At 40.9% G+C, this 25,299-nt stretch overlaps 1 protein-coding gene and 9 non-coding genes across 10 annotated transcripts in view; 8 read left to right on the top strand and 2 right to left on the bottom strand.

Moving 5' to 3' along the window:
* LOC128482812 (uncharacterized) overlaps positions 1 to 25,299 on the bottom strand; it is a 379,467-nt gene that overhangs the window by 45,949 nt on the left and 308,219 nt on the right. The window lies entirely within an intron of this gene.
* TRNAN-GUU (transfer RNA asparagine (anticodon GUU)) lies at positions 2,212 to 2,285 on the top strand. The gene has a single exon. It is a non-coding gene; the product is annotated as a tRNA-Asn (tRNA).
* TRNAT-CGU (transfer RNA threonine (anticodon CGU)) lies at positions 2,731 to 2,802 on the bottom strand. Its single transcript has one exon. It is a non-coding gene; the product is annotated as a tRNA-Thr (tRNA).
* TRNAN-GUU (transfer RNA asparagine (anticodon GUU)) lies at positions 4,708 to 4,781 on the top strand. Its single transcript has one exon. It is a non-coding gene; the product is annotated as a tRNA-Asn (tRNA).
* TRNAN-GUU (transfer RNA asparagine (anticodon GUU)) lies at positions 5,957 to 6,030 on the top strand. Its single transcript has one exon. It is a non-coding gene; the product is annotated as a tRNA-Asn (tRNA).
* On the top strand, positions 9,864 to 9,937 carry TRNAN-GUU (transfer RNA asparagine (anticodon GUU)). Its single transcript has one exon. It is a non-coding gene; the product is annotated as a tRNA-Asn (tRNA).
* Positions 13,934 to 14,007, top strand: TRNAN-GUU (transfer RNA asparagine (anticodon GUU)). Its single transcript has one exon. It is a non-coding gene; the product is annotated as a tRNA-Asn (tRNA).
* Positions 17,841 to 17,914, top strand: TRNAN-GUU (transfer RNA asparagine (anticodon GUU)). The gene has a single exon. It is a non-coding gene; the product is annotated as a tRNA-Asn (tRNA).
* TRNAN-GUU (transfer RNA asparagine (anticodon GUU)) lies at positions 23,159 to 23,232 on the top strand. The gene has a single exon. It is a non-coding gene; the product is annotated as a tRNA-Asn (tRNA).
* On the top strand, positions 24,335 to 24,408 carry TRNAN-GUU (transfer RNA asparagine (anticodon GUU)). The gene has a single exon. It is a non-coding gene; the product is annotated as a tRNA-Asn (tRNA).

Raw genomic sequence — 25,299 nt, 5'->3', positions numbered from 1 at the left:
CCTACGTGCCAATTAATCTTATGCAACGCCAGTTGTGCTTAAACAGAAAAGTGACATTATAAAAACAAAATTAGCAGAGGATGGTTTCGATCCATCGACCTCTGGGTTATGGGCCCAGCACGCTTCTGCTGCGCCACTCTGCTTTTTTTATAGTGGCTTGTCCGAGGGGAGAATGCTGTTTTAATGCAATATCATCAATGACAGAAGTTATTAACCCTATGTAAAAATGACATCTAGCAGAGGATGGTTTCGATCCATCGACCTCTGGGTTATGGGCCCAGCACGCTTCCGCTGCGCCACTCTGCTTTTCATATAGTGGTTTGTCCGAGGGGAGAATGCTGTTTTAATGCAATATCATCAATGACAGAAGTTATTAACCCTATGTAAAAATGACATCTAGCAGAGGACGGTTTCGATCCATCGACCTCTGGGTTATGGACCCAGCACGCTTCCGCTGCGCCACGCTGCTTTCTGTAAAGCTGTTTGTCCGAGGGGAGAATGCTGTTTTCATGCAATATCATCAATGACAGAAGTTATTAACCCTATGTAAAAATGACATCTAGCAGAGGATGGTTTCGATCCATCGACCTCTGGGTTATGGGCCCAGCACGCGTCCGCTGCGCCACTCTGCTTTTCATGGTGCTTTCTTCACAAATGATAAAACACATTAATTCCTGACTTTTTTTTCTCCAAATCTCTTCTTCAAGCTTCGAAAGGGCCAACTTTTTGCCACTTTCTTCCCAAATGATAAAAAACCATGAATATCTGACTTTTTTTTCCAAATCTCTTCTTCAAGATTCGTAAAGACAATTTAGGAGTACAAGTTCTCACCATCATGAAATAATGTATAAACAGTTGAGATACAACTGTCAATTCTTCTGCTATGGTCACTAAGCCCTCTGGAATGCTGAAGGTTTAAAGTCATAATCCTCACTGCTTCTCTGAAGACAGTCACAAGTGGTTGTCTCTGTGGCGCAATCGGTTAGCGTGTTCGGCTGTTAACCGAAAGGTTGGTGGTTCAAGCCCACCCAGGGACGAGTGGGATGTTTTCCTGAAAACTTTCATTCCTGTGTTTGCAACACCAATGAGCTAATGATTACATTGAAAGACAGAAATGCAAAATCCTTAAAGCTTTCCAACATTAAGCTAAATCTTCTTATTCCACTTGTGGAAAGTTATTTTCCAGACAAAGCATGCCAATCCTTCCATGAAAAAACACATGAAAAACTTCTTGGCATAGTGCCAATTTTGGAATGCTTAGATTATTATTATTAATTTTTTGTTTTTTAACTTAGGCCACGTCTACAATACTACATGTTGTTAATAATTCGGGCAGCCGTTACCAAAATAGTGGCTGTCAAGGGGAGAATGCCGTTTTCATAAATATCATAAATGACACAAGTTGTTAACCCTACGTGCCAATTAATCTTATGCAACGCCAGTTGTGCTTAAACAGAAAAGTGACATTATAAAAACAAAATTCGCAGAGGATGGTTTCGATCCATCGACCTCTGGGTTATGGGCCCAGCACGCTTCCGCTGTGCCACTCTGCTTTTCATGTAGTGGCTTGTCCGAGGGGAGAATGCTGTTTTAATGCAATATCATCAATGACAGAAGTTATTAACCCTATGTAAAAATGACATCTAGCAGAGGATGGTTTCGATCCATCGACCCCTGGGTTATGGGCCCAGCACGCTTCCGCTGCGCCACTCTGCTTTCTGTAAAGCTGTTTGTCCGAGGGGAGAATGCTGTTTTAATGCAATATCATCAATGACAGAAGTTATTAACCCTATGTAAAAACGACATCTAGCAGAGGATGGTTTCGATCCATCAACTTCTGGGGTATGGGTCCAGCACGCTTCTGCTGCGCCACTCTGCTTTTCATGGTGTTTTTTTCACAAACGATAAAACACATTAATTCCTGACTTTTTTTTCTCCAAATCTCTTCTTCAAGCTTCGAAAGTGCCAACTTTTTGCCACTTTCTTCCCAAATGATAAAAAACCATGAATATCTGACTTTTTTTTTCCAAATCTCTTCTTCAAGATTCGTAAAGACAATTTAGGAGTACAAGTTCTCACCATCATGAAATAATGTATAAACAGTTGAGATACAACTGTCAATTCTTCTGCTATGGTCACTAAGCCCTCTGGAATGCTGAAGGTTTAAAGTCATAATCCTCACTGCTTCTCTGAAAACAGTCACAAGTGGTTGTCTCTGTGGCGCAATCGGTTAGCGCGTTCGGCTGTTAACCGAAAGGTTGGTGGTTCAAGCCCACCCAGGGACGAGTGGGACGTTTTCCTGAAAACTTTCATTCCTGTGTTTGCAACACAAATGAGCTAATGATTACATTGAAAGACAGAAATGCAAAATCCTTAAAGCTTTCCAACTTTAAGCCAAATCTTCTTATTCCACTTGTGGAAAGTTATTTTCCAGACAAAGCATGCCAATCCTTCCATGAAAAAACACAGGAAAAACTTCTTGGCATAGTGCCAATTTTGGAATGCTTAGATTATTATTATTCATTTTTTGTTTTTTAACTTAGGCCACGTCTACAATACTACATGTTGTTAATAATTCGGGCAGCCGTTACCAAAATAGTGGCTGGCAAGGGGAGAATGCCGTTTTCATACAATATCATAAATGACACAAGTTGTTAACCCTACGTGCCAATTAATCTTATGCAACGCCAGTTGTGCTTAAACAGAAAAGTGACATTATAAAAACAAAATTAGCAGAGGATGGTTTCGATCCATCGACCTCTGGGTTACGGGCCCAGCACGCTTCCGCTGCGCCACTCTGCTTTTAATATAGTGGTTTGTCCGAGGGGAGAATGCTGTTTTAATGCAATATCATCAATGACAGAAGTTATTAACCCTATGTAAAAATGACATCTAGCAGAGGATGGTTTCGATCCATCGACCTCTGGGTTATGGGCCCAGCACGCTTCCGCTGCGCCCCTCTGCTTTCTGTAAAGCTGTTTGTCCGAGGGGAGAATGCTGTTTTCATGCAATATCATCAATGACAGAAGTTATTAACCCTATGTAAAAATGACATCTAGCAGAAGATGGTTTCGATCCATCGACCTCTGGGTTATGGGCCCAGCACGCTTCCGCTGCACCACTCTGCTTTTCATGGTGCTTTCTTCACAAATGATAAAACACATTAATTCCTGACTTTTTTTTCTCCAAATCTCTTCTTCAAGCTTCGAAAGAGCCAACTTTTTGCCACTTTCTTCCCAAATGATAAAAAACCATGAATATCTGACTTTTTTTTCCAAATCTCTTCTTCAAGATTCGTAAAGACAATTTAGGAGTACAAGTTCTCACCATCATGAAATAATGTATAAACAGTTGAGATACAACTGTCAATTCTTCTGCTATGGTCACTAAGCCCTCTGGAATGCTGAAGGTTTAAAGTCATAATCCTCACTGCTTCTCTGAAAAGAGCCACAAGTGGTTGTCTCTGTGGCGCAATCGGTTAGCGCGTTCGGCTGTTAACCGAAAAGTTGGTGGTTCAAGCCCACCCAGGGACGAGTGGGATGTTTTCCTGAAAGCTTTCATTCCTGTGTTTGCAACACAAATGAGCTAATGATTACATTGAAAGACAGAAATGCAAAATCCTTAAAGCTTTCCAACATTAAGCTAAATCTTTTTATTCCACTTGTGGAAAGTTATTTTACAGACAAAGCATGCCAATCCTTCCATGAAAAAACACATGAAAAACTTCTTGGCATAGTGCCTATTTTGGAATGCTTAGATTATTATTATTAATTTTTTGTTTTTTAACTTAGGCCACGTCTACAATACTACATGTTGTTAATAATTCGGGCAGCCGTTACCAAAATAGTGGCTGGCAAGGGGAGAATGCCGTTTTCATACAATATCATAAATGACACAAGTTGTTAACCCTACGTGCCAATTAATCTTATGCAACGCCAGTTGTGCTTAAACAGAAAAGTGACATTATAAAAACAAAATTAGCAGAGGATGGTTTCGATCCATCGACCTCTGGGTTATGGGCCCAGCACGCTTCCGCTGCGCCACTCTGCTTTTCTTATAGTGGTTTGTCCGAGGGGAGAATGCTGTTTTAATGCAATATCATCAATGACAGAAGTTATTAACCCTATGTAAAAATGACATCTAGCAGAGGATGGTTTCGATCCATCGACCTCTGGGTTATGGGCCCAGCACGCTTCCGCTGCGCCACTCTGCTTTCTGTAAAGCTGTTTGTCCGAGGGGAGAATGCTGTTTTAATGCAATATCATCAATGACAGAAGTTATTAACCCTATGTAAAAACGACATCTAGCAGAGGATGGTTTCGATCCATCGACCTCTGGGTTATGGGCCCAGCACGCTTCCGCCGTGCCACACTGCTTTTCATGGCGCTTTCTTCACAAATGATAAAACACATTAATTCCTGACTTTTTTTTCTCCAAATCTCTTCTTCAAGCTTCGAAAGTGCCAACTTTTTGCCACTTTCTTCCCAAATGATAAAAAACCATGAATATCTGACTTTTTTTTCCAAATCTCTTCTTCAAGATTCGTAAAGACAATTTAGGAGTACAAGTTCTCACCATCATGAAATAATGTATAAACAGTTGAGATACAACTGTCAATTCTTCTGCTATGGTCACTAAGCCCTCTGGAATGCTGAAGGTTTAAAGTCATAATCCTCACTGCTTCTCTGAAAACAGTCACAAGTGGTTGTCTCTGTGGCGCAATCGGTTAGCGCGTTCGGCTGTTAACCGAAAGGTTGGTGGTTCAAGCCCACCCAGGGACGAGTGGGACGTTTTCCTGAAAACTTTCATTCCTGTGTTTGCAACACAAATGAGCTAATGATTATATTGAAAGACAGAAATGCAAAATCCTTAAAGCTTTCCAACATTAAGCCAAATCTTCTTATTCCACTTGTGGAAAGTTATTTTCCAGACAAAGCATGCCAATCCTTCCATGAAAAAACACAGGAAAAACTTCTTGGCATAGTGCCAATTTTGGAATGCTTAGATTATTATTATTAATTTTTTGTTTTTTAACTTAGGCCACGTCTACAATACTACATGTTGTTAATAATTCGGGCAGCCGTTACCAAAATAGTGGCTGGCAAGGGGAGAATGCCGTTTTCATACAATATCATAAATGACACAAGTTGTTAACCCTACGTGCCAATTAATCTTATGCAACGCCAGTTGTGCTTAAACAGAAAAGTGACATTATAAAAACAAAATTAGCAGAGGATGGTTTCGATCCATCGACCTCTGGGTTATGGGCCCAGCACACTTCCGCTGCGCCACTCTGCTTTTCTTATAGTGGTTTGTCCGAGGGGAGAATGCTGTTTTAATGCAATATCATCAATGACAGAAGTTATTAACCCTATGTAAAAATGACATCTAGCAGAGGATGGTTTCGATCCATCGACCTCTGGGTTATGGGCCCAGCACGGTTCCGCTGCGCCACTCTGCTTTTCGTATAATGGTTTGTCCGAGGGGAGAATGCTGTTTTAATGCAATATCATCAATGACAGAAGTTATTAACCCTATGTAAAAACGACATCTAGCAGAGGATGGTTTCGATCCATCGACCTCTGGGTTATGGGCCCAGCACGCTTCCGCTGCGCCACACTGCTTTTCATGGCGCTATCTTCACAAATGATAAAACACATTAATTCCTGACTTTTTTTTCTCCAAATCTCTTCTTCAAGCTTCGAAAGTGCCAACTTTTTGCCACTTTCTTCCCAAATGATAAAAAACCATGAATATCTGACTTTTTTTTTCCAAATCTCTTCTTCAAGATTCGTAAAGACAATTTAGGAGTACAAGTTCTCACCATCATGAAATAATGTATAAACAGTTGAGATACAACTGTCAATTCTTCTGCTATGGTCACTAAGCCCTCTGGAATGCTGAAGGTTTAAAGTCATAATCCTCACTGCTTCTCTGAAAACAGTCACAAGTGGTTGTCTCTGTGGCGCAATCGGTTAGCGCGTTCGGCTGTTAACCGAAAGGTTGGTGGTTCAAGCCCACCCAGGGACGAGTGGGACGTTTTCCTGAAAACTTTCATTCCTGTGTTTGCAACACAAATGAGCTAATGATTAAATTGAAAAACAGAAATGCAAAATCCTTAAAGCTTTCCAACATTAAGCCAAATCTTCTTATTCCACTTGTGGAAAGTTATTTTCCAGACAAAGCATGCCAATCCTTCCATGAAAAAACACAGGAAAAACTTCTTGGCATAGTGCCAATTTTGGAATGCTTAAATTATTATTATTAATTTTTTGTTTTTTAACTTAGGCCACGTCTACAATACTACATGTTGTTAATAATTCGGGCAGCCGTTACCAAAATAGTGGCTGGCAAGGGGAGAATGCCGTTTTCATACAATATCATAAATGACACAAGTTGTTAACCCTACGTGCCAATTAATCTTATGCAACGCCAGTTGTGCTTAAACAGAAAAGTGACATTATAAAAACAAAATTAGCAGAGGATGGTTTCGATCCATCGACCTCTGGGTTATGGGCCCAGCACGCTTCCGCTGCGCCACTCTGCTTTTCTTATAGTGGTTTGTCCGAGGGGAGAATGCTGTTTTAATGCAATATCATCAATGACAGAAGTTATTAACCCTATGTAAAAATGACATCTAGCAGAGGATGGTTTCGATCCATTGACCTCTGGGTTATGGGCCCAGCACGGTTCCGCTGCGCCACTCTGCTCTTCGTATAGTGGTTTGTCCGAGGGGAGAATGCTGTTTTAATGCAATATCATCAATGACAGAAGTTATTAACCCTATGTAAAAATGACATCTAGCAGAGGATGGTTTCGATCCATCGACCCCTGGGTTATGGGCCCAGCACGCTTCTGCTGCGCCACTCTGCTTCCTGTAAAGCTGTTTGTCCGACTGGAGAATGCTGTTTTCATGCAATATCATCAATGACAGAAGTTATTAACCCTATGTAAAAATGACATCTAGCAGAGGATGGTTTCGATCCATCAACCTCTGGGGTATGGGTCCAGCACGCTTCTGCTGTGCCACTCTGCTTTTCATGGTGTTTTTTTCACAAACGATAAAACACATTAATTCCTGACTTTTTTTTCTCCAAATCTCTTCTTCAAGCTTCGAAAGTGCCAACTTTTTGCCACTTTCTTCCCAAATGATAAAAAACCATGAATATCTGACTTTTTTTTCCAAATCTCTTCTTCAAGATTCGTAAAGACAATTTAGGAGTACAAGTTCTCACCATCATGAAATAATGTATAAACAGTTGAGATACAACTGTCAATTCTTCTGCTATGGTCACTAAGCCCTCTGGAACGCTGAAGGTTTAAAGTCATAATCCTCACTGCTTCTCTGAAAACAGTCACAAGTGGTTGTCTCTGTGGCGAGATCGGTTAGCGCGTTCGGCTGTTAACCGAAAGGTTGGTGGTTCAAGCTCACCCAGGGACGAGTGGGATGTTTTCCTGAAAACTTTCATTCCTGTGTTTGCAACACCAATGAGCTAATGATTACATTGAAAGACAGAAATGCAAAATCCTTAAAGCTTTCCAACATTAAGCTAAATCTTCTTATTCCACTTGTGGAAAGTTATTTTCCAGACAAAGCATGCCAATCCTTCCATGAAAAAACACATGAAAAACTTCTTGGCATAGTGCCAATTTTGGAATGCTTAGATTATTATTATTAATTTTTTGTTTTTTAACTTAGGCCACGTCTACAATACTACATGTTGTTAATAATTCGGGCAGCCGTTACCAAAATAGTGGCTGGCAAGGGGAGAATGCCGTTTTCATACAATATCATAAATGACACAAGTTGTTAACCCTACGTGCCAATTAATCTTATGCAACGCCAGTTGTGCTTAAACAGAAAAGTGACATTATAAAAACAAAATTAGCAGAGGATGGTTTCGATCCATCGACCTCTGGGTTATGGGCCCAGCACGCTTCCGCTGCGCCACTCTGCTTTTTTTATAGTGGCTTGTCCGAGGGGAGAATGCTGTTTTAATGCAATATCATCAATGACAGAAGTTATTAACCCTATGTAAAAATGACATCTAGCAGAGGACGGTTTCGATCCATCGACCTCTGGGTTATGGGCCCAGCACGCTTCCGCTGCGCCACGCTGCTTTCTGTAAAGCTGTTTGTCCGAGGGGAGAATGCTGTTTTCATGCAATATCATCAATGACAGAAGTTATTAACCCTATGTAAAAATGACATCTAGCAGAGGATGGTTTCGATCCATCGACCTCTGGGTTATGGGCCCAGCACGCGTCCGCTGCGCCACTCTGCTTTTCATGGTGCTTTCTTCACAAATGATAAAACACATTAATTCCTGACTTTTTTTTCTCCAAATCTCTTCTTCAAGCTTCGAAAGGGCCAACTTTTTGCCACTTTCTTCCCAAATGATAAAAAACCATGAATATCTGACTTTTTTTTCCAAATCTCTTCTTCAAGATTCGTAAAGACAATTTAGGAGTACAAGTTCTCACCATCATGAAATAATGTATAAACAGTTGAGATACAACTGTCAATTCTTCTGCTATGGTCACTAAGCCCTCTGGAATGCTGAAGGTTTAAAGTCATAATCCTCACTGCTTCTCTGAAGACAGTCACAAGTGGTTGTCTCTGTGGCGCAATCGGTTAGCGTGTTCGGCTGTTAACCGTAAGGTTGGTGGTTCAAGCCCACCCAGGGACGAGTGGGATGTTTTCCTGAAAACTTTCATTCCTGTGTTTGCAACACCAGTGAGCTAATGATTACATTGAAAGACAGAAATGCAAAATCCTTAAAGCTTTCCAACATTAAGCTAAATCTTCTTATTCCACTTGTGGAAAGTTATTTTCCAGACAAAGCATGCCAATCCTTCCATGAAAAAACACATGAAAAACTTCTTGGCATAGTGCCAATTTTGGAATGCTTAGATTATTATTATTAATTTTTTGTTTTTTAACTTAGGCCACGTCTACAATACTACATGTTGTTAATAATTCGGGCAGCCGTTACCAAAATAGTGGCTGTCAAGGGGAGAATGCCGTTTTCTTACAATATCATAAATGACACAAGTTGTTAACCCTACGTGCCAATTAATCTTATGCAACGCCAGTTGTGCTTAAACAGAAAAGTGACATTATAAAAACAAAATTCGCAGAGGATGGTTTCGATCCATCGACCTCTGGGTTATGGGCCCAGCACGCTTCCGCTGCGCCACTCTGCTTTTCTTATAGTGGTTTGTCCGAGGGGAGAATGCTGTTTTAATGCAATATCATCAATGAGAGAAGTTATTAACCCTATGTAAAAATGACATCTAGCAGAGGATGGTTTCGATCCATCGACCTCTGGGTTATGGGCCCAGCACGCTTCCGCTGCGCCACTCTGCTTTCTGTAAAGCTGTTTGTCCGAGGGGAGAATGCTGTTTTAATGCAATATCATCAATGACAGAAGTTATTAACCCTATGTAAAAACGACATCTAGCAGAGGATGGTTTCGATCCATCGACCTCTGGGTTATGGGCCCAGCACGCTTCCGCTGCGCCACACTGCTTTTCATGGCGCTTTCTTCACAAATGATAAAACACATTAATTCCTGACTTTTTTTTCTCCAAATCTCTTCTTCAAGCTTCGAAAGTGCCAACTTTTTGCCACTTTCTTCCCAAATGATAAAAAACCATGAATATCTGACTTTTTTTTCCAAATCTCTTCTTCAAGATTCGTAAAGACAATTTAGGAGTACAAGTTCTCACCATCATGAAATAATGTATAAACAGTTGAGATACAACTGTCAATTCTTCTGCTATGGTCACTAAGCCCTCTGGAATGCTGAAGGTTTAAAGTCATAATCCTCACTGCTTCTCTGAAAACAGTCACAAGTGGTTGTCTCTGTGGCGCAATCGGTTAGCGCGTTCGGCTGTTAACCGAAAGGTTGGTGGTTCAAGCCCACCCAGGGACGAGTGGGACGTTTTCCTGAAAACTTTCATTCCTGTGTTTGCAACACAAATGAGCTAATGATTAAATTGAAAAACAGAAATGCAAAATCCTTAAAGCTTTCCAACATTAAGCCAAATCTTCTTATTCCACTTGTGGAAAGTTATTTTCCAGACAAAGCATGCCAATCCTTCCATGAAAAAACACAGGAAAAACTTCTTGGCATAGTGCCAATTTTGGAATGCTTAGATTATTATTATTAATTTTTTGTTTTTTAACTTAGGCCACGTCTACAATACTACATGTTGTTAATAATTCGGGCAGCCGTTACCAAAATAGTGGCTGGCAAGGGGAGAATGCCGTTTTCATACAATATCATAAATGACACAAGTTGTTAACCCTACGTGCCAATTAATCTTATGCAACGCCAGTTGTGCTTAAACAGAAAAGTGACATTATAAAAACAAAATTAGCAGAGGATGGTTTCGATCCATCGACCTCTGGGTTATGGGCCCAGCACGCTTCCGCTGCGCCACTCTGCTTTTCTTATAGTGGTTTGTCCGAGGGGAGAATGCTGTTTTAATGCAATATCATCAATGACAGAAGTTATTAACCCTATGTAAAAATGACATCTAGCAGAGGATGGTTTCGATCCATTGACCTCTGGGTTATGGGCCCAGCACGGTTCCGCTGCGCCACTCTGCTTTTCGTATAGTGGTTTGTCCGAGGGGAGAATGCTGTTTTAATGCAATATCATCAATGACAGAAGTTATTAACCCTATGTAAAAATGACATCTAGCAGAGGATGGTTTCGATCCATCGACCCCTGGGTTATGGGCCCAGCACGCTTCTGCTGCGCCACTCTGCTTCCTGTAAAGCTGTTTGTCCGACTGGAGAATGCTGTTTTCATGCAATATCATCAATGACAGAAGTTATTAACCCTATGTAAAAATGACATCTAGCAGAGGATGGTTTCGATCCATCAACCTCTGGGGTATGGGTCCAGCACGCTTCTGCTGTGCCACTCTGCTTTTCATGGTGTTTTTCTCACAAACGATAAAACACATTAATTCCTGACTTTTTTTTCTCCAAATCTCTTCTTCAAGCTTCGAAAGTGCCAACTTTTTGCCACTTTCTTCCCAAATGATAAAAAACCATGAATATCTGACTTTTTTTTCCAAATCTCTTCTTCAAGATTCGTAAAGACAATTTAGGAGTACAAGTTCTCACCATCATGAAATAATGTATAAACAGTTGAGATACAACTGTCAATTCTTCTGCTATGGTCACTAAGCCCTCTGGAACCCTGAAGGTTTAAAGTCATAATCCTCACTGCTTCTCTGAAAACAGTCACAAGTGGTTGTCTCTGTGGCGAGATCGGTTAGCGCGTTCGGCTGTTAACCGAAAGGTTGGTGGTTCAAGCTCACCCAGGGACGAGTGGGATGTTTTCCTGAAAACTTTCATTCCTGTGTTTGCAACACCAATGAGCTAATGATTACATTGAAAGACAGAAATGCAAAATCCTTAAAGCTTTCCAACATTAAGCTAAATCTTCTTATTCCACTTGTGGAAAGTTATTTTCCAGACAAAGCATGCCAATCCTTCCATGAAAAAACACATGAAAAACTTCTTGGCATAGTGCCAATTTTGGAATGCTTAGATTATTATTATTAATTTTTTGTTTTTTAACTTAGGCCACGTCTACAATACTACATGTTGTTAATAATTCGGGCAGCCGTTACCAAAATAGTGGCTGGCAAGGGGAGAATGCCGTTTTCATACAATATCATAAATGACACAAGTTGTTAACCCTACGTGCCAATTAATCTTATGCAACGCCAGTTGTGCTTAAACAGAAAAGTGACATTATAAAAACAAAATTAGCAGAGGATGGTTTCGATCCATCGACCTCTGGGTTATGGGCCCAGCACGCTTCCGCTGCGCCACTCTGCTTTTTTTATAGTGGCTTGTCCGAGGGGAGAATGCTGTTTTAATGCAATATCATCAATGACAGAAGTTATTAACCCTATGTAAAAATGACATCTAGCAGAGGATGGTTTCGATCCATCGACCTCTGGGTTATGGGTCCAGCACGCTTCCGCTGCGCCACTCTGCTTTTCATATAGTGGTTTGTCCGAGGGGAGAATGCTGTTTTAATGCAATATCATCAATGACAGAAGTTATTAACCCTATGTAAAAATGACATCTAGCAGAGGACGGTTTCGATCCATCGACCTCTGGGTTATGGGCCCAGCACGCTTCCGCTGCGCCACGCTGCTTTCTGTAAAGCTGTTTGTCCGAGGGGAGAATGCTGTTTTCATGCAATATCATCAATGACAGAAGTTATTAACCCTATGTAAAAATGACATCTAGCAGAGGATGGTTTCGATCCATCGACCTCTGGGTTATGGGCCCAGCACGCGTCCGCTGCGCCACTCTGCTTTTCATGGTGCTTTCTTCACAAATGATAAAACACATTAATTCCTGACTTTTTTTTCTCCAAATCTCTTCTTCAAGCTTCGAAAGGGCCAACTTTTTGCCACTTTCTTCCCAAATGATAAAAAACCATGAATATCTGACTTTTTTTTCCAAATCTCTTCTTCAAGATTCGTAAAGACAATTTAGGAGTACAAGTTCTCACCATCATGAAATAATGTATAAACAGTTGAGATACAACTGTCAATTCTTCTGCTATGGTCACTAAGCCCTCTGGAATGCTGAAGGTTTAAAGTCATAATCCTCACTGCTTCTCTGAAGACAGTCACAAGTGGTTGTCTCTGTGGCGCAATCGGTTAGCGTGTTCGGCTGTTAACCGTAAGGTTGGTGGTTCAAGCCCACCCAGGGACGAGTGGGATGTTTTCCTGAAAACTTTCATTCCTGTGTTTGCAACACCAGTGAGCTAATGATTACATTGAAAGACAGAAATGCAAAATCCTTAAAGCTTTCCAACATTAAGCTAAATCTTCTTATTCCACTTGTGGAAAGTTATTTTCCAGACAAAGCATGCCAATCCTTCCATGAAAAAACACATGAAAAACTTCTTGGCATAGTGCCAATTTTGGAATGCTTAGATTATTATTATTCATTTTTTGTTTTTTAACTTAGGCCACGTCTACAATACTACATGTTGTTAATAATTCGGGCAGCCGTTACCAAAATAGTGGCTGGCAAGGGGAGAATGCCGTTTTCTTACAATATCATAAATGACACAAGTTGTTAACCCTACGTGCCAATTAATCTTATGCAACGCCAGTTGTGCTTAAACAGAAAAGTGACATTATAAAAACAAAATTCGCAGAGGATGGTTTCGATCCATCGACCTCTGGGTTATGGGCCCAGCACGCTTCCGCTGCGCCACTCTGCTTTTCTTATAGTGGTTTGTCCGAGGGGAGAATGCTGTTTTAATGCAATATCATCAATGACAGAAGTTATTAACCCTATGTAAAAATGACATCTAGCAGAGGATGGTTTCGATCCATCGACCTCTGGGTTATGGGCCCAGCACGCTTCCGCTGCGCCACTCTGCTTTCTGTAAAGCTGTTTGTCCGAGGGGAGAATGCTGTTTTAATGCAATATCATCAATGACAGAAGTTATTAACCCTATGTAAAAACGACATCTAGCAGAGGATGGTTTCGATCCATCGACCTCTGGGTTATGGGCCCAGCACGCTTCCGCTGCGCCACACTGCTTTTCATGGCGCTTTCTTCACAAATGATAAAACACATTAATTCCTGACTTTTTTTTCTCCAAATCTCTTCTTCAAGCTTCGAAAGTGCCAACTTTTTGCCACTTTCTTCCCAAATGATAAAAAACCATGAATATCTGACTTTTTTTTCCAAATCTCTTCTTCAAGATTCGTAAAGACAATTTAGGAGTACAAGTTCTCACCATCATGAAATAATGTATAAACAGTTGAGATACAACTGTCAATTCTTCTGCTATGGTCACTAAGCCCTCTGGAATGCTGAAGGTTTAAAGTCATAATCCTCACTGCTTCTCTGAAAACAGTCACAAGTGGTTGTCTCTGTGGCGCAATCGGTTAGCGCGTTCGGCTGTTAACCGAAAGGTTGGTGGTTCAAGCCCACCCAGGGACGAGTGGGACGTTTTCCTGAAAACTTTCATTCCTGTGTTTGCAACACAAATGAGCTAATGATTAAATTGAAAAACAGAAATGCAAAATCCTTAAAGCTTTCCAACATTAAGCCAAATCTTCTTATTCCACTTGTGGAAAGTTATTTTCCAGACAAAGCATGCCAATCCTTCCATGAAAAAACACAGGAAAAACTTCTTGGCATAGTGCCAATTTTGGAATGCTTAGATTATTATTATTAATTTTTTGTTTTTTAACTTAGGCCACGTCTACAATACTACATGTTGTTAATAATTCGGGCAGCCGTTACCAAAATAGTGGCTGGCAAGGGGAGAATGCCGTTTTCATACAATATCATAAATGACACAAGTTGTTAACCCTACGTGCCAATTAATCTTATGCAACGCCAGTTGTGCTTAAACAGAAAAGTGACATTATAAAAACAAAATTAGCAGAGGATGGTTTCGATCCATCGACCTCTGGGTTATGGGCCCAGCACGCTTCCGCTGCGCCACTCTGCTTTTCTTATAGTGGTTTGTCCGAGGGGAGAATGCTGTTTTAATGCAATATCATCAATGACAGAAGTTATTAACCCTATGTAAAAATGACATCTAGCAGAGGATGGTTTCGATCCATTGACCTCTGGGTTATGGGCCCAGCACGGTTCCGCTGCGCCACTCTGCTTTTCGTATAGTGGTTTGTCCGAGGGGAGAATGCTGTTTTAATGCAATATCATCAATGACAGAAGTTATTAACCCTATGTAAAAATGACATCTAGCAGAGGATGGTTTCGATCCATCGACCCCTGGGTTATGGGCCCAGCACGCTTCTGCTGCGCCACTCTGCTTCCTGTAAAGCTGTTTGTCCGACTGGAGAATGCTGTTTTCATGCAATATCATCAATGACAGAAGTTATTAACCCTATGTAAAAATGACATCTAGCAGAGGATGGTTTCGATCCATCAACCTCTGGGGTATGGGTCCAGCACGCTTCTGCTGTGCCACTCTGCTTTTCATGGTGTTTTTTTCACAAACGATAAAACACATTAATTCCTGACTTTTTTTTCTCCAAATCTCTTCTTCAAGCTTCGAAAGTGCCAACTTTTTGCCACTTTCTTCCCAAATGATAAAAAACCATGAATATCTGACTTTTTTTTCCAAATCTCTTCTTCAAGATTCGTAAAGACAATTTAGGAGTACAAGTTCTCACCATCATGAAATAATGTATAAACAGTTGAGATACAACTGTCAATTCTTCTGCTATGGTCACTAAGCCCTCTGGAACGCTGAAGGTTTAAAGTCATAATCCTCACTGCTTCTCTGAAAACAGTCACAAGTGGTTGTCTCTGTGGCGAGATCGGTTAGCGCGTTCGGTTGTTAACCGAAAGGTTGGTGGTTCAAGCTCACCCAGGGACGAGTGGGATGTTTTCCTGAAAACTTTCATTCCTGTGTTTGCAACACCAATGAGCTAATGATTACATTGAAAGACAGAAATGCAAAATCCTTAAAGCTTTCCAACATTAAGCTAAATCTTCTTATTCCACTTGTGGAAAGTTATTTTCCAGACAAAGCATGCCAATCCTTCCATGAAAAAACACATGAAAAACTTCTTGGCATAGTGCCAATTTTGGAATGCTTAGATTATTATTATTAATTTTTTGTTTTTTAACTTAGGCCACGTCTACAATACTACATGTTGTTAATAATTCGGGCAGCCGTTACCAAAATAGTGGCTGGCAAGGGGAGAATGCCGTTTTCATACAATATCATAAATGACACAAGTTGTTAACCCTACGTGCCAATTAATCTTATGCAACGCCAGTTGTGCTTAAACAGAAAAGTGACATTATAAAAACAAAATTAGCAGAGGATGGTTTCGATCCATCGACCTCTGGGTTATGGGCCCAGCACGCTTCCGCTGCGCCACTCTGCTTTTTTTATAGTGGCTTGTCCGAGGGGAGAATGCTGTTTTAATGCAATATCATCAATGACAGAAGTTATTAACCCTATGTAAAAATGACATCTAGCAGAGGATGGTTTCGATCCATCGACCTCTGGGTTATGGGTCCAGCACGCTTCTGCTGCGCCACTCTGCTTTTCATATAGTGGTTTGTCCGAGGGGAGAATGCTGTTTTCATGCAATATCATCAATGACAGAAGTTATTAACCCTATGTAAAAATGACATCTAGCAGAGGATGGTTTCGATCCATCGACCTCTGGGTTATGGGCCCAGCACGCGTCCGCTGCGCCACTCTGCTTTTCATGGTGCTTTCTTCACAAATGATAAAACACATTAATTCCTGACTTTTTTTTCTCCAAATCTCTTCTTCAAGCTTCGAAAGGGCCAACTTTTTGCCACTTTCTTCCCAAATGATAAAAAACCATGAATATCTGACTTTTTTTTCCAAATCTCTTCTTCAAGATTCGTAAAGACAATTTAGGAGTACAAGTTCTCACCATCATGAAATAATGTATAAACAGTTGAGATACAACTGTCAATTCTTCTGCTATGGTCACTAAGCCCTCTGGAATGCTGAAGGTTTAAAGTCATAATCCTCACTGCTTCTCTGAAGACAGTCACAAGTGGTTGTCTCTGTGGCGCAATCGGTTAGCGTGTTCGGCTGTTAACCGTAAGGTTGGTGGTTCAAGCCCACCCAGGGACGAGTGGGATGTTTTCCTGAAAACTTTCATTCCTGTGTTTGCAACACCAGTGAGCTAATGATTACATTGAAAGACAGAAATGCAAAATCCTTAAAGCTTTCCAACATTAAGCTAAATCTTCTTATTCCACTTGTGGAAAGTTATTTTCCAGACAAAGCATGCCAATCCTTCCATGAAAAAACACATGAAAAACTTCTTGGCATAGTGCCAATTTTGGAATGCTTAGATTATTATTATTAATTTTTTGTTTTTTAACTTAGGCCACGTCTACAATACTACATGTTGTTAATAATTCGGGCAGCCGTTACCAAAATAGTGGCTGTCAAGGGGAGAATGCCGTTTTCTTACAATATCATAAATGACACAAGTTGTTAACCCTACGTGCCAATTAATCTTATGCAACGCCAGTTGTGCTTAAACAGAAAAGTGACATTATAAAAACAAAATTCGCAGAGGATGGTTTCGATCCATCGACCTCTGGGTTATGGGCCCAGCACGCTTCCGCTGCGCCACTCTGCTTTTCTTATAGTGGTTTGTCCGAGGGGAGAATGCTGTTTTAATGCAATATCATCAATGACAGAAGTTATTAACCCTATGTAAAAATGACATCTAGCAGAGGATGGTTTCGATCCATCGACCTCTGGGTTATGGGCCCAGCACGCTTCCGCTGCGCCACTCTGCTTTCTGTAAAGCTGTTTGTCCGAGGGGAGAATGCTGTTTTAATGCAATATCATCAATGACAGAAGTTATTAACCCTATGTAAAAACGACATCTAGCAGAGGATGGTTTCGATCCATCGACCTCTGGGTTATGGGCCCAGCACGCTTCCGCTGCGCCACACTGCTTTTCATGGCGCTTTCTTCACAAATGATAAAACACATTAATTCCTGACTTTTTTTTCTCCAAATCTCTTCTTCAAGCTTCGAAAGTGCCAACTTTTTGCCACTTTCTTCCCAAATGATAAAAAACCATGAATATCTGACTTTTTTTTCCAAATCTCTTCTTCAAGATTCGTAAAGACAATTTAGGAGTACAAGTTCTCACCATCATGAAATAATGTATAAACAGTTGAGATACAACTGTCAATTCTTCTGCTATGGTCACTAAGCCCTCTGGAATGCTGAAGGTTTAAAGTCATAATCCTCACTGCTTCTCTGAAAACAGTCACAAGTGGTTGTCTCTGTGGCGCAATCGGTTAGCGCGTTCGGCTGTTAACCGAAAGGTTGGTGGTTCAAGCCCACCCAGGGACGAGTGGGACGTTTTCCTGAAAACTTTCATTCCTGTGTTTGCAACACAAATGAGCTAATGATTAAATTGAAAAACAGAAATGCAAAATCCTTAAAGCTTTCCAACATTAAGCCAAATCTTCTTATTCCACTTGTGGAAAGTTATTTTCCAGACAAAGCATGCCAATCCTTCCATGAAAAAACACAGGAAAAACTTCTTGGCATAGTGCCAATTTTGGAATGCTTAGATTATTATTATTAATTTTTTGTTTTTTAACTTAGGCCACGTCTACAATACTACATGTTGTTAATAATTCGGGCAGCCGTTACCAAAATAGTGGCTGGCAAGGGGAGAATGCCGTTTTCATACAATATCATAAATGACACAAGTTGTTAACCCTACGTGCCAATTAATCTTATGCAACGCCAGTTGTGCTTAAACAGAAAAGTGACATTATAAAAACAAAATTAGCAGAGGATGGTTTCGATCCATCGACCTCTGGGTTATGGGCCCAGCACGCTTCCGCTGCGCCACTCTGCTTTTCTTATAGTGGTTTGTCCGAGGGGAGAATGCTGTTTTAATGCAATATCATCAATGACAGAAGTTATTAACCCTATGTAAAAATGACATCTAGCAGAGGATGGTTTCGATCCATTGACCTCTGGGTTATGGGCCCAGCACGGTTCCGCTGCGCCACTCTGCTTTTCGTATAGTGGTTTGTCCGAGGGGAGAATGCTGTTTTAATGCAATATCATCAATGACAGAAGTTATTAACCCTATGTAAAAATGACATCTAGCAGAGGATGGTTTCGATCCATCGACCCCTGGGTTATGGGCCCAGCACGCTTCTGCTGCGCCACTCTGCTTCCTGTAAAGCTGTTTGTCCGACTGGAGAATGCTGTTTTCATGCAATATCATCAATGACAGAAGTTATTAACCCTATGTAAAAATGACATCTAGCAGAGGATGGTTTCGATCCATCAACCTCTGGGGAATGGGTCCAGCACGCTTCTGCTGCGCCACTCTGCTTTTCATGGTGTTTTTTTCACAAACGATAAAACACATTAATTCCTGACTTTTTTTTCTCCAAATCTCTTCTTCAAGCTTCGAAAGTGCCAACTTTTTGCCACTTTCTTCCCAAATGATAAAAAACCATGAATATCTGACTTTTTTTTCCAAATCTCTTCTTCAAGATTCGTAAAGACAATTTAGGAGTACAAGTTCTCACCATCATGAAATAATGTATAAACAGTTGAGATACAACTGTCAATTCTTCTGCTATGGTCACTAAGCCCTCTGGAACGCTGAAGGTTTAAAGTCATAATCCTCACTGCTTCTCTGAAAACAGTTACAAGTGGTTGTCTCTGTGGCGAGATCGGTTAGCGCGTTCGGCTGTTAACCGAAAGGTTGGTGGTTCAAGCTCACCCAGGGACGAGTGGGATGTTTTCCTGAAAACTTTCATTCCTGTGTTTGCAACACCAATGAGCTAATGATTACATTGAAAGACAGAAATGCAAAATCCTTAAAGCTTTCCAACCTTAAGCTAAATCTTCTTATTCCACTTGTGGAAAGTTATTTTCCAGACAAAGCATGCCAATCCTTCCATGAAAAAACACATGAAAAACTTCTTGGCATAGTGCCAATTTTGGAATGCTTAGATTATTATTATTAATTTTTTGTTTTTTAACTTAGGCCACGTCTACAATACTACATGTTGTTAATAATTCGGGCAGCCGTTACCAAAATAGTGGCTGGCAAGGGGAGAATGCCGTTTTCATACAATATCATAAATGACACAAGTTGTTAACCCTACGTGCCAATTAATCTTATGCAACGCCAGTTGTGCTTAAACAGAAAAGTGACATTATAAAAACAAAATTAGCAGAGGATGGTTTCGATCCATCGACCTCTGGGTTATGGGCCCAGCACGCTTCCGCTGCGCCACTCTGCTTTTTTTATAGTGGCTTGTCCGAGGGGAGAATGCTGTTTTAATGCAATATCATCAATGACAGAAGTTATTAACCCTATGTAAAAATGACATCTAGCAGAGGATGGTTTCGATCCATCGACCTCTGGGTTATGGGCCCAGCACGCTTCCGCTGCGCCACTCTGCTTTCTGTAAAGCTGTTTGTCCGAGGGGAGAATGCTGTTTTAATGCAATATCATCAATGACAGAAGTTATTAACCCTATGTAAAAACGACATCTAGCAGAGGATGGTTTCGATCCATCGACCTCTGGGTTATGGGCCCAGCACGCTTCCGCTGCGCCACTCTGCTTTTCATGGTGCTTTCTTCACAAATGATAAAACACATTAATTCCTGACTTTTTTTTCTCCAAATCTCTTCTTCAAGCTTCGAAAGTGCCAACTTTTTGCCACTTTCTTCCCAAATGATAAAAAACCATGAATATCTGACTTTTTTTTCCAAATCTCTTCTTCAAGATTCGTAAAGACAATTTAGGAGTACAAGTTCTCACCATCATGAAATAATGTATAAACAGTTGAGATACAACTGTCAATTCTTCTGCTATGGTCACTAAGCCCTCTGGAATGCTGAAGGTTTAAAGTCATAATCCTCACTGCTTCTCTGAAAACAGTCACAAGTGGTTGTCTCTGTGGCGCAATCGGTTAGCGCGTTTGGCTGTTAACCGAAAGGTTGGTGGTTCAAGCCCACCCAGGGACGAGTGGGATGTTTTCCTGAAAACTTTCATTCTTGTGTTTGCAACACAAATGAGCTAATGATTACATTGAAAGACAGAAATGCAAAATCCTTAAAGCTTTCCAACATTAAGCCAAATCTTCTTATTCACTTGTGGAAAGTTATTTTCCAGACAAAGCATGCCAATCCTTCCATGAAAAAACACATGAAAAACTTCTTGGCATAGTGCCTATTTTGGAATGCTTAGATTATTATTATTAATTTTTTGTTTTTTAACTTAGGCCACGTCTACAATACTACATGTTGTTAATAATTCGGGCAGCCGTTACCAAAATAGGGGCTGGCAAGGGGAGAATGCCGTTTTCATACAATATCATAAATGACACAAGTTGTTAACCCTACGTGCCAATTAATCTTATGCAACGCCAGTTGTGCTTAAACAGAAAAGTGACATTATAAAAACAAAATTAGCAGAGGATGGTTTCGATCCATCGACCTCTGGGTTATGGGCCCAGCAGGCTTCCGCTGCGCCACTCTGCTTTTCTTATAGTGGTTTGTCCGAGGGGAGAATGCTGTTTTAATGCAATATCATCAATGACAGAAGTTATTAACCCTATGTAAAAATGACATCTAGCAGAGGATGGTTTCGATCCATCGACCTCTGGGTTATGGGCCCAGCACGCTTCCGCTGCGCCACTCTGCTTTCTGTTAAGCTGTTTGCCCGAGGGGAGAATGCTGTTTTAATGCAATATCATCAATGACAGAAGTTATTAACCCTATGTAAAAACGACATCTAGCAGAGGATGGTTTCGATCCATCGACCTCTGGGTTATGGGCCCAGCACGCTTCCGCTGCGCCACACTGCTTTGCATGGCGCTTTCTTCACAAATGATAAAACACATTAATTCCTGACTTTTTTTTCTCCAAATCTCTTCTTCAAGCTTCGAAAGTGCCAACTTTTTGCCACTTTCTTCCCAAATGATAAAAAACCATGAATATCTGACTTTTTTTTTCCAAATCTCTTCTTCAAGATTCGTAAAGACAATTTAGGAGTACAAGTTCTCACCATCATGAAATAATGTATAAACAGTTGAGATACAACTGTCAATTCTTCTGCTATGGTCACTAAGCCCTCTGGAATGCTGAAGGTTTAAAGTCATAATCCTCACTGCTTCTCTGAAAACAGTCGCAAGTGGTTGTCTCTATGGTGCAATCGGTTAGTGCGTTCGGCTGTTAACCGAAAGGTTGGTGGTTCAAGCCCACCCAGGGACGAGTGGGATGTTTTCCTGAAAACTTTCATTCCTGTGTTTGCAACACAAATGAGCTAATGATTATATTGAAAGACAGAAATGCAAAATCCTTAAAGCTTTCCAACATTAAGCCAAATCTTCTTATTCCACTTGTGGAAAGTTATTTTCCAGACAAAGCATGCCAATCTTTCCATGAAAAAACACAGGAAAAACTTCTTGGCATAGTGCCAATTTTGGAATGCTTAGATTATTATTATTAATTTTTTGTTTTTTAACTTAGGCCACGTCTACAATACTACATGTTGTTAATAATTCGGGCAGCCGTTACCAAAATAGTGGCTGGCAAGGGGAGAATGCCGTTTTCATACAATATCATAAATGACACAAGTTGTTAACCCTACGTGCCAATTAATCTTATGCAACGCCAGTTGTGCTTAAACAGAAAAGTGACATTATAAAAACAAAATTAGCAGAGGATGGTTTCGATCCATCGACCTCTGGGTTATGGGCCCAGCACGCTTCCGCTGCGCCACTCTGCTTTTCTTATAGTGGTTTGTCCGAGGGGAGAATGCTGTTTTAATGCAATATCATCAATGACAGAAGTTATTAACCCTATGTAAAAATGACATCTAGCAGAGGATGGTTTCGATCCATCGACCTCTGGGTTATGGGCCCAGCACGGTTCCGCTGCGCCACTCTGCTTTTTGTATAATGGTTTGTCCGAGGGGAGAATGCTGTTTTAATGCAATATCATCAATGACAGAAGTTATTAACCCTATGTAAAAACGACATCTAGCAGAGGATGGTTTCGATCCATCGACCCCTGGGTTATGGGCCCAGCACGCTTCTGCTGCGCCACTCTGCTTCCTGTAAAGCTGTTTGTCCGACTGGAGAATGCTGTTTTCATGCAATATCATCAATGACAGAAGTTATTAACCCTATGTAAAAATGACATCTAGCAGAGGATGGTTTCGATCCATCAACCTCTGGGGTATGGGTCCAGCACGCTTCTGCTGCGCCACTCTGCTTTTCATGGTGTTTTTTTCACAAACGATAAAACACATTAATTCCTGACTTTTTTTTCTCCAAATCTCTTCTTCAAGCTTCGAAAGTGCCAACTTTTTGCCACTTTCTTCCCAAATGATAAAAAACCATGAATATCTGACTTTTTTTTCCAAATCTCTTCTTCAAGATTCGTAAAGACAATTTAGGAGTACAAGTTCTCACCATCATGAAATAATGTATAAACAGTTGAGATACAACTGTCAATTCTTCTGCTATGGTCACTAAGCCCTCTGGAATGCTGAAGGTTTAAAGTCATAATCCTCACTGCTTCTCTGAAAACAGTCACAAGTGGTTGTCTCTGTGGCGCAATCGGTTAGCGCGTTCGGCTGTTAACCGAAAGGTTGGTGGTTCAAGCCCACCCAGGGACGAGTGGGATGTTTTCCTGAAAACTTTCATTCCTGTGTTTGCAACACCAATGAGCTAATGATTACATTGAAAGACAGAAATGCAAAATCCTTAAAGCTTTCCAACATTAAGCTAAATCTTCTTATTCCACTTGTGGAAAGTTATTTTCCAGACAAAGCATGCCAATCCTTCCATGAAAAAACACATGAAAAACTTCTTGGCATAGTGCCAATTTTGGAATGCTTAGATTATTATTATTAATTTTTTGTTTTTTAACTTAGGCCACGTCTACAATACTACATGTTGTTAATAATTCGGGCAGCCGTTACCAAAATAGTGGCTGGCAAGGGGAGAATGCCGTTTTCATACAATATCATAAATGACACAAGTTGTTAACCCTACGTGCCAATTAATCTTATGCAACGCCAGTTGTGCTTAAACAGAAAAGTGACATTATAAAAACAAAATTAGCAGAGGATGGTTTCGATCCATCGACCTCTGGGTTATGGGCCCAGCACGCTTCCGCTGCGCCACTCTGCTTTTCTTATGGCGGTTTGTCCGAGGGGAGAATGCTGTTTTAATGCAATATCATCAATGACAGAAGTTATTAACCCTATGTAAAAATGACATCTAGCAGAGGATGGTTTCGATCCATCGACCTCTGGGTTATGGGCCCAGCACGCTTCCTCTGCGCCACTCTGCTTTCTGTAAAGCTGTTTGTCCGAGGGGAGAATGCTGTTTTCATGCAATATCATCAATGACAGAAGTTATTAACCCTATGTAAAAATGACATCTAGCAGAGGATGGTTTCGATCCATCGACCTCTGGGTTATGGGCCCAGCACGCTTCCGCTGCGCCACTCTGCTTTCTGTAAAGCTGTTTGTCCGAGGGGAGAATGCTGTTTTCATGCAATATCATCAATGACAGAAGTTATTAACCCTATGTAAAAATGACATCTACCAGAGAATGGTTTCGATCCATCGACCTCTGGGTTATGGGCCCAGCACGCTCCCGCTGCGCCACTCTGTTTTTCGTGGCACTTTCTTCACAAATGATAAAACACATTAATTCCTGACTTTTTCCTGACATTAATTCCTGCTTCTCTGAAAACAGTCACAAGTGGTTGTCTCTGTGGCGCAATCGGTTAGCGCGTTCGGCTGTTAACCGAAAGGTTGGTGGTTCAAGCCCACCCAGGGACGAGTGGGATGTTTTCCTGAAAACTTTCATTCCTGTGTTTGCAACACCAATGAGCTAATGATTACATTGAAAGACAGAAATGCAAAATCCTTAAAGCTTTCCAACATTAAGCTAAATCTTCTTATTCCACTTGTGGAAAGTTATTTTCCAGACAAAGCATGCCAATCCTTCCATGAAAAAACACAGGGAAAACTTCTTGGCATAGTGCCAATTTTGGAATGCTTAGATTATTATTATTAATTTTTTGTTTTTTAACTTAGGCCACGTCTACAATACTACATGTTGTTAATAATTCGGGCAGCCGTTACCAAAATAGTGGCTGGCAAGGGGAGAATGCCGTTTTCATACAATATCATAAATGACACAAGTTGTTAACCCTACGTGCCAATTAATCTTATGCAACGCCAGTTGTGCTTAAACAGAAAAGTGACATTATAAAAACAAAATTAGCAGAGGATGGTTTCGATCCATCGACCTCTGGGTTATGGGCCCAGCACGCTTCCGCTGCGCCACTCTGCTTTTCTTATGGCGGTTTGTCCGAGGGGAGAATGCTGTTTTAATACAATATCATCAATGACAGAAGTTATTAACCCTATGTAAAAATGACATCTAGCAGAGGATGGTTTCGATCCATCGACCTCTGGGTTATGGGCCCAGCACGCTTCCGCTGCGCCACTCTGCTTTCTGTAAAGCTGTTTGTCCGAGGGGAGAATGCTGTTTTCATGCAATATCATCAATGACAGAAGTTATTAACCCTATGTAAAAATGACATCTAGCAGAGGATGGTTTCGATCCATCGACCTCTGGGTTATGGGCCCAGCACGCTTCCGCTGCGCCACTCTGCTTTCTGTAAAGCTGTTTGTCCGAGGGGAGAATGCTGTTTTCATGCAATA

This window comes from Spea bombifrons, chromosome 3 (assembly GCF_027358695.1).
Source record: "Spea bombifrons isolate aSpeBom1 chromosome 3, aSpeBom1.2.pri, whole genome shotgun sequence".
NCBI classification, from domain to species: Eukaryota; Metazoa; Chordata; class Amphibia; order Anura; family Pelobatidae; genus Spea; species Spea bombifrons.
This window is presented reverse-complemented; position numbering and strand designations above follow the sequence as displayed.